The following is a 10,643-nucleotide window of genomic DNA, read 5'->3' on the forward strand; positions in this document are numbered from 1 at the left end:
GGCATATGGTTGTTTGTTTGTTGTTTTTTTCTCAGTCTGCACTAATATCTGTCAGAAGTAATATATGGAATAGCACCCCAACTATCTTCCCATGGATTACTACATGTTGATATTATTAATTATATATGTTATGTGAGTATTTTAGCAGACAAGATATCCGCTTGTTAAGTGGTGACGTGTTTGTGACGTATGTATACTGTTTCCGGGTCCAAGCCGCCATTCATTTGAGTGGAGAATCATTCGTTTATGATCACGTTTTATTCATATCACACATTAAAGTAAATTTTATATAAATCATAATGTACACAACAATCTCTGGGCTTGCTGCATAACAAATACCAAAAATTTAACAATTTATAAAAAAATTAATCACTTTCTGGCCATCGGATATTAGGCATGGACATATATACTGCGATCGTGATTTTCGAAAGCATTAAATCGCTTTGTAAATGTTTATTGTTACCATTTCATGAGTCTCCCCATTCAGTTGAATAGAAAAGCCGGTTCGCGTGACGTCACACTTAACAAGCGGATTCACATCAAAGACTTTGGAAGGGGAAAACTGGAATACAAACAAGAATTTGTCCAAACATAAGTTTAGGGTTTATACAGTAACTATACTAACTAGGGTATATATAGTAACTATACTAACTAGGGTATATATAGTAACTATACTATGAATCTCATCTATTTTTTTTATTTTTTATTTATGAGGTTTAAAACTTTTTAGTCTTTCTATTAATTTTATGTAGACTTACTTTTTGATTATTTGTTGAAAATGTTAATAAAAAAAATTATAGAATACTCTAATTTCTATAAACCTTTATTTAGATATTGAAATGTGAAATAATGAATGTTTGTTCTAGCTGAGTTACTAGTCACCACCACTGATTTCTCGGTCAAGATTTACCTGCCAGTGTTGTTGCTACAGATGTTGATGGTGTAGATGTTTGTGTTCTGGCTGTTAAAGAGAGTGTGATCATTAAATCCAGAAAGACATGTATTTTTATTCATACATGTATTTGATTTAGCAAAACCTTACTGAGAGAAAACACTGATATGAACACCAGCGGATGAGGTAAAACCAGAAACAATCTCATGATGATCATGATGATGATTTGTTCTGTAAGCAGACAGAGATATTAATGTGGAGACTAGACATCCCACACATCCGGCTAGACATCACATTTTTACATTTTTAATCCTCAGGCAGATGATTTAGTGCTGTCAAGACTGCTCGCTATTTGAACAGCACCTACTGTAGCCTTTGATGTTTTACACTCTACTGCAGGGGTGGCCAATCCTGTTCCTGGAGATCTACCTTCCTGCAGATTTCAGTTGCAACCCTTATCAAACACACCTGTCTGTAATTATCAAGTAGATTTCAGGTCCTAATTAATTGGTTCAGGTGGGTTTGATCAGGGTAGGAGCTAAACTGTACAGGAAGGTAGATCTCCAGGAACAGGATTAAGCTCCCCTGCTCTACTGGATATAATGTAAATAAAAATGTTAATCTTTTATTAAAAAATATTCTCATTATCAACCTTTCAAAACTATACATTTGAACTTAATTTGCACCACATTGTAAAGTAATATAGTCTTTTAAAGAACGTTTTCATGCCATTAGTCAAGTCATACAACATACACTGTGATAACCACGCTTTGAAACAACAAATGCAATTCATTTATTGATTGATTGATTAATTTTCTTTTCAGCTTAGTCCCTTTATTAATCAGGGGTTGCCACAGAGGAATGAACCGTCAACTTTTCCAGCATATGTTTTACGCAGCGGATGCTCTGCCAGCTGCAACCCATCACTGGTTAACATTCATACACACTTATTCACACACTATGGCCAATTTAGCTTACCCAATTCACCTGTACCACAAGTCTTAGATACCGGAGCACCTGGAGAAATCCGACGTGAACACAGGGAGAGCATGCAAACTCCACAAATAAATAAATAAATAAATAAATAAAAATTCCTGCACACTTTCCAAAAATATCAAGATTACTATATTAACGATGTTTCAGTTGCACGTTCACTGAATTCTTGAGAAAATGATTCTTAGAAATAATAATAAATTTTGAATCACCATATTAGAATGATTTCTGGAGAAAAGTCTGTTATCTCAGTAGCCAGTAGTCATTGCAGTCCCTAACATAAGTAAAGCATACAATCGAGAATGAAATATCAAGCTGATGAATACAGAAAAAGCTTTTACTTACCACAGACTTGATACTGTCAGCTATCAGGAAGTTTCAGGGGTTTTAAAGTGTCTCTGTTCTGCAAGTAGGTAGGTGGGGGAAACACCTCCAGGTAGGATTGTTTTGATATTTATTTGTCATCCAACATTTAGATTTTATATACAGTATTGAAGATAACTAACATCAAAGGTGCAAAATTGGTTTAAAACATACTTTTGAAAATACTTAGTGAGCTTCTGGTTTCAAATTAAGTGTATGTTTTAAGGCAGCTTGCCTTTTTATATACAATGTTGACTGAAGGAAATCCCTATAAATGCATGTGCACACTAAGAGATACATAGAAGGTACATTAGATCAAATAAGATATCAGCCTAATATTTCAACTAGTTGACATTTTTTTTTTTTCCCTCTTCTGCTTGATTTGTTATACTGTAACATCAGTCAGTCTATACTACTCTTATGTGGTTGTATATTTTTCCAGTCTGACTAATTAAAACAGGCCAGCACATTACCATAACTGATCCTATTCAGCAGCAATATTCACCATACATGCCAGTTTTATTCGGGTTAGTGTCATTGTTTATGTACTTCTCTCCAATGAAGACATGCCATAAAAACACTTTATTGCAAAATGAACATGAACTATTTTAAGGTCTTTAAACAATTAAACGGCTTGAAACGGTTCAGACTGACTATAGTAGTGTAACTGTCATGCTAAAATAAATGGTTTAAAGTATTTAAAACTAATTACTAAATATTTGAACTGATGAACTTAAAAAAATACAAAAAATAAAATACACACACAGATTATTTATTTATTTATTTTTTTTTATTTACTTGATGTTTAACAGAGCAAAGAAATTTTCACAGATTGTATGATAATATTTTTACTTCTGGAGAAAGTCTTATTTGTTTTATTTTGGCTAGAATAAAAGCAGTTTTAAATTTTTAATTTAATTTAATTTAATTTAATTTTTTTTTTTTACGTTTTAGGAACAAAATTATTTGCCCCTTTAAACAATATCTTTTTTTCCTTGTCCACAGAACAAACCCACGTTATACAATAACTTGTCTAATTACCCTAACCTGCCTAATTAACCTAATTAACCTAGTAAATGTCAATTTAAGCTGTATAGAAGTGTCTTAAAAATATCTAGTCATATATTATGTACTATAATCATGGCAAAGATAAAATAAAACAGTTAAAAAAGGAAAAAAAAAACTGAACTACACTGTTCCAGTTACTATGACCATTTATGTGAAGCTGCTTTGACACAATCTACATTGTAAAAGCGCTATACAAATAAAGCTGAATTGAATTGAATTATTAGAAATGAGTTATTAAAACTATTATGTTTAAAAATGTGTTGAAAAAAATCTTCTCTTCGTCAAACAGAAATTGGGGAAAAAATAAACGGGGCTAAAAATTCAGAGGGGCTAATAATTCTGACTTCAACTGTAAATATATATATCTATGTATGTATATATCTTCCTCATTTTTCGTCATTAGCTGATCACATGCTGAATGATTTAGATGCTTCATGAAGTCTTTGTAACTAGAAATTTCTGTATAACTGCTGTAAGTGCATATGTAGTACAGCATGTAGACCCGGAAGAAAAACCCACTAAAGCAATAATTTTTAAAAGACTAGAATTCCTTCAAGTGAATAAACCTGCCTGGCCTGAAATGGGTACATAACAGTTCCTGAATGAGTTCTTGTGAAAAACACTGATCAACACTGAGTAGCAACATACATCCAGATATGTCATTTATATCCACAAGCATCCCTTATATATAGATAGTGGATCAGTAAATAGCTTGTCCTTCAATCAGCAAATTTTTCAGGTGTTCACATGCTGCTTGCTTTAAATGGTCTAAAGCGCTGCAACCATGCACATGGGGAAAGTATGTGTGGCTAAAATCAATTCCAATTAGAAGTATGGTTGGAGCAAAAGTAACAACATTCATTAACTTTTTTTGGCATTAAGCCAACTCTTATCAAAGTTCACCACAAAGTTCAAAATTCACCACAGCGAAATGAACACCACAGCGGAATGAACCATCAACTATTCTGGCATATGTTTTACTCAGAGGATGGCTTTCTAGCCGCAACCCAGTAATATTTGCTTTCTTCTATACATTCGCACATTCCCACTCATACACTACGGCAAATGTGTTTAGACTGTGGGGGCAAATGCAGGAGCACCTGGATGAAACCCACGCCAACACTGGGACAACATGCAAGCCAGGAACATGCAGGAGGGACTAGAACCAGCAACCTTCTTGTCCTTTTTTGTAAAGTGTGACCCATTTTTTAAGCACATCACTTGTGAGTCTGTGTGTGGAACAAAAAAAAAAAGGATAAAAATTCCTCTTGAGTGATACAGCATGCATTATCTGCATATTTTCAAAAGAATGAAAGTAAAATGTAAGTAAACTTTAACTGCATTTCTTAACTTGACAGCGAAGGAAGAGTTTGAACAAACTGGAAACCCCCTTAATCATCTTTAGTATGTATGTAGTATCAGGATGTGTGTGTATGAGTAAAGTTAATTCAGATGATTATGTCATATTATTTATATAATTTTAATTTCAGCCATGGAGCAAATGACAATCATGCAATTATTTAGCACAGTTGAGTTTTCCACATAGCAGTAAAGTCCCCCCCCCCCTTGGGGAACAGGGTAACGTAGTAAACGTTTTGTTCTGTTTTCATTGTGCAAACACTCCAGCCACTTTACTGCAGTAAAATCGATGCTGTTTCTGAATATTAATTATATTTTATATCCCCGTATAAAGCAAGACAAAGACAATGTAGATCAGGAGCCAAAACTTTATAAGACTAAAACAAAATCTTTTAGAGAAATTCAGGCTCAGCTGTTTGATAAAAATGTGGAACAGAAGCATCAGCTTATTCATTCATTCATTCATTCATTCATTCATTCATTCATTCATATATTCATTTTCTTGTCGGTTTAGTCCCTTTATTAATCTAGGGTCACCACAGAGGAATGAACTGCCGACTTATCCAGCATATGTTTTACGCAGCAGATGCCCTTCTGAAACTGGAGAACATGCAAAGTCCACACAGAAACGCCAACTGACCCAGCCGAGGCTCGAACCAGCGATCGCCTTGCTGTGAGGAGAACGTGCTACTCACTGTGCCAACGCGTTGACAGAAGCATCAGCTGATTCTTGAAATAGATTTGACTCAAAGAAATATTTTGTCACTGTGAGGAACAAAACAATCAAAATGCATTTCATCATAATAAAGTGGTATGTTAATAATTATACATGAACTTAAGGTAAGCATGAACAATAGTCTTCTTTTTCTTTGGCCCGTATGATTGCGGGGTCAGCTCTTTTTGGAACAAGTTCCATATGATAACGACATTTTTTTTACACCTTCCGGCTGGGCTGTCACACTCATACACTATGAACAATTTAGCTTACCCAATTCACCTGTAGCATGTCTTTGTACTGTGGGAGGAAACCGGAGCACCCGGAGGAAACCCACGCAAATGCAGGGAGAACATGCAAACTCCTCACAGAAATGCCAAATGAGCCGAGGTTCGAACCAGCAACCCAGCGACCTTCTTGCTGTGAGGCGAACGTGCTACCCACTCCCACGTGCTACCCACTCCGCCACTGCAACGCCCGTAAGCAAGAACAATAGTGAAGCACCAAAATTTCTGGACATGAGAGTTTGTGGACACTCCCCAACACTTAACGCCCGATTCACACAGGGCTTCAGCGTCAAAACACTTGACACAGGGCGTGTCTGATGTTGGGGCTGATGCGATCATCATAGCAGCGTCAGCCAATGAAATTAGTCAGCAGTAGGCCACTGTCTGAGCTGGTTTATTTGCATACAGCGATCTGATTGGCTGACGCATCCATCTGCGCTTGAAAAGTTCAGCAAGTCCCAACTTCTGCAGCGAGCAATGCTTCTGAAGTGGTGCTGACAGATCCACAATGCAGTTCGGCAACGCCTGTTGTCACCCATTCAAAGTGAATGGGAAGCGTTGAAGCTGACGCCCCATGTGAATGAGGCTTAACGACACTTAAAACCAAGATATGTACATGCATACACACTAGAGATGCGCGGATGGGCTATTATTTCATCCGCAACCGCATCACAAAACTCATCATCCGTCTGCCATCCATCCGCACTAACATTTTTGACCAAATTTTAAAACCGCACCCGCCCGCCATCTGCTGACTGAGCTCTTTATTTGAATGGCTTATTCCTTTTTATTATTAAATGAATGTTTCTTTATTGATTATTAGAAAATAGAGAATGACTTTAATGACATGCAGTTAATCCAAACGTGCAAGTCAAATCCAGCATTAACTGACGCTTTGAAGTGATGCTAAACAATACGAGGACGTGTCTTTTCACTTGATTCGATTCCTCGGTCCTTGAGTCTTTTCCTTGCGTCCTTCCCTCGCATCATATAGGGGTGGAAAGACGAGGAAAGAAAGCAAGGAAAGGAAACGAGGTTACAGGACTCGTTCGCCGCACTTGTTGCTGGAATGCATAGAATTCTCTTGACAAGGTGCTGTAGACGTGGGAATTACTGCCTTGTTTCTCCCAAAAGGAAAGTAGATTTTCCTCTGCTGATCCGTCCATTTGGAAGTTTGTAGATGAAGACTTCTGTACTTCATCCAGAATTAGTGTATCCGATTCCTCCTCTCATTTTGTGAAGTCAGTCCTAGGCTTTTTCGTTGGTGCGCCAGCTATGTGTACAAAAACAGCACAACCGCCCACCACCCGCCCGAATTTAATTAAAAAATAATTTTTCGTCACGTCATCCGCCCGATCCGCGTTTTATCCGCGGATTCCGCAGCTGTAACCGCCATCCGCGCATCTCTAATACACACGCCACGTTTGTAACTAGCCACGTCTAATCGCCCGCTTTGCCGGTGACAAAATTGTGATTTTTCTTTACAAAATGGTGGTGTGTATAACCATAGATTAACTAATGCCATCTGCTTGTTAAGTGGTGATGTGTTGGTTACGCATGTAATACTGTTTCCGGGTCCAAGCCGCCACTCATTTAAATTGAGAAAATATTTGTTTATGATCACGTTTTATTCATATCCCACATTAAGGTGAATTTTATTTTATATATTATATATCATATTTTATATGATACACAACAATCTCTGGGCTTGCTGCATCACAAATACCAAAATTTTAACAATTTCTAAAGAAATTAATCACTTTCTGGCCATTGGATATAAGGCATGGACATATATATTGCGATCGTGATTTTCGAATGTATTACAGTGCTTAGTAAACGCTTATTATTACCCTTTCATGAGTCTCCCCATACTGTTTGATGTTTGATACTGAGCGCTTGGACCCGGAAGCCGCTTTGAATGACGTCACACTTAACAAGCGAATTGACAACCCTCAGTCTAAAATAACATTTGCGTGGTCAGCTGCGGCTATAAAATGGCCTCAAGATATAAAACATTATCGATAATTACAAATTCCAGTATTGTGATTATATTCTGCAGTGACAACACTTATCAATAAAGCAGTAACGAGATATGAGGCGCGAATACGCTAAGCGGACAAGGTGATAAAGGGTGCTTTTACAACATATAGTTACTCACCTTCTGTATGTCCCTCTCCTCTTCAGTGACTTCGATGTCATATTGAATTAACTTCTTTAATAAGCTGTAGACATCTCAGCCAACTCCATTCTACAGGCCAATGTACAAAACCACAACCACACTTTTTCGAGGTCTTGAAGCCGGGGAATGCCAAGAGTCAAACAAAATCAGCAGAACACAGCTTCAAAGGTAAAAATGAGACTGACTATATATCATTAATGCAAATTTACCTGAAAAGTGTGAGCTGCAAAATAAACTTCTCTTTGAAAATCGTGCAAAGTTCTGGGTTAACAGCAGCATAATCGACCGCCTCAGTAAAAACACTACTAACGTCTCAACAAGCCAAATTCTTAGAGACAGCAACATGTATGGTCCCTATTCTACATCCCATTTAGGGTCTTAAACATTGAGATAGCAAAGACAAGTATTGACGTTTTTAATGATTAAAAAATACATTCAATTTATATATCAAATTATAAATATTTTTTGGAGGAAAATTTTAATTTGAATACATGAAAAAAAAAATTATTAAAATATTTATTTCAATCTATTTATTAACTTAATATTAATAAGGTATTTATTTTAGTATTAATGCATTTAAATTAGTGTTATATAGAACATATATATAGAACAAAATATATAATTGTATCTTTAAAGGTGCCAAATCGGTCCTTTACAGTACAATTTTGTACCCAGATGTCCTATAAAAGGTACAAATATTTTTCCTTTCAAACCTAAATCTGAACGCTAGTACCTTTATAACCCAATTGGGTACAAAATTGTACTCTAAGGACCAAATTTGGGACCTTTAAAGATACAATTATATATTTTGTTCCCTCTAGAAACAAAATTGTACCCTCACTGTACCTTTTTTCTGACAGTGTACAACTGCAGAAATGACATACAGGTATATATACAGATTTTCCTCCAATTCTATGTTAATGTATTTGCTTCCTTCTATTATTTGGAAAATACAAAGGCCTTTAAATATATATATATATATATATATATATATATATATATATATATATATATATATATATATATATATATATCAGAAATATACACTATTGTTTTTGTACAATAAATTCATGTAAACATATGAACGTATATTTGAAAAATATATGGTGAAATAAATGTTTTGCTATATAATGAGGAAACTAAAACCACAAACATTTGCAGGAAGCATAAACAGAATGAGGATGAGAATGAAGGAAATAACAGCAAAGGGAAAATATTGTAGTAAAATAGTGTTTACTTCTTCATGATGATGACACAATATTTCAACAGTCACTTAGGTATCAGGCAGGCACTACTGGTTGAACCTCTTTTGCCATTCGAACTGCATATATTTTTGAGTTATTGATTCGACAAAGTGCTGGAAAGATTCCACTGACATCATGACAGCATCACATAGACTGTCTGATCTCCATGCTTTATAAGAATAAGAAATCAGAAAGAGCTTTATTGCCAGGTATTTTCTCTCATACAAGGGATTTGTTTTGGTGACAGAGCTTCTACAGTGCAACAGAATTACAGAGACAGGACAAAAAACAGATCATAAATATATTTAAAAAAAGAGAAGTAAGTAGTGAATGCAAATATACAAATTGACAAGTGTATGTAGAGCTATATTACTATATGCAACGTTATATGTGCAGCTGTTCTGTGCAAATTGCATGCATTGTGTTGTTAAATAACTGTGTATGTGTATAAAAGGGTTCGGCAAGTAGTGATGTTGGTTGCACAATTACTATTATCAAGTGTTCATGAGATGGATTGCCTGAGGGAAGAAACTGTTTCTGTGTCGAGCTGTTCTGGTGTGCAGTGCTCTGTAGTGTAAACAAGAAGGTAAAGGTTCAAAGAGGCAGTGTGCTGTTTGTGAGCGGTAAGTGATTTTGGCAGCTCCTCTGCGCGCTCTGGATAAGTACAGTCTTGGGGAGTAGGGAGGGTTGTACCAGTGATTCGCTCAGCAGTCTGAACTATTCAACATAGTCTTTGGAGGTCATATTTGGGAGCTGAGCTAAACCAGACAGTTATTGATGTGCACATGACTGATTCAATGATGGAGGTGTAGAACTGTTTCAGCAGCTCCTTTGGGAGGTTGAACTTTTACAGCTGACTAAGAAAGTACAGCCTTAGTTGAGCCTTTTTGACAATGGAGTCAATGTTAGTGTCCCACTTCAGGTCCGTAGAGATTATTATTGTTTATGTCAAATTCTGACCTGATTGTATCATTTATTTTCCTGTGTTTTACCAAGATAGTCTCATTGAGATACAGGATCTCTTCCAGGGATATATATATATATATATATATATATATATATATATATATATATATATATATATATATATATATATATATATATATTATTTCTTAGATGGAAAATATGTTGAATTAAAGAATAATGCACCCAAATTAAGGTTAAGAAACCCCTGAATTATTAGCCCCCCGATTTATTTTTTCCCCCAATTTCTGATTAACGGAGAAAAGATTTTTTCAACACATTTCAAAAGATTATAGTTTTAATTAATCATCTCTAATAACTGATTTATTTTATCTTTGCCATGATGCGAGTAAATAATATTTTACTAGATATTTTATTTTTCAAGACACTTCTATACAACTTAAAGTGACATTTAAAGGCTTAACTAGGTTAATTAGGCAAACTAGGCAGATTAGAGTTATTAGGCAAGTTATTGTATAACAATGGTTTGTTCTCTAGACTATCGAGAAAAAATATAGCTTAAAGGGGCTAATAATATTGACCTTAAAATGTTTTTTTAAAAATTAAAAACTGCTTTTAT

This window comes from Danio rerio, chromosome 12, assembly GCF_049306965.1.
Source record: "Danio rerio strain Tuebingen ecotype United States chromosome 12, GRCz12tu, whole genome shotgun sequence".
In the NCBI taxonomy this organism is placed as follows: domain Eukaryota; kingdom Metazoa; phylum Chordata; class Actinopteri; order Cypriniformes; family Danionidae; genus Danio; species Danio rerio.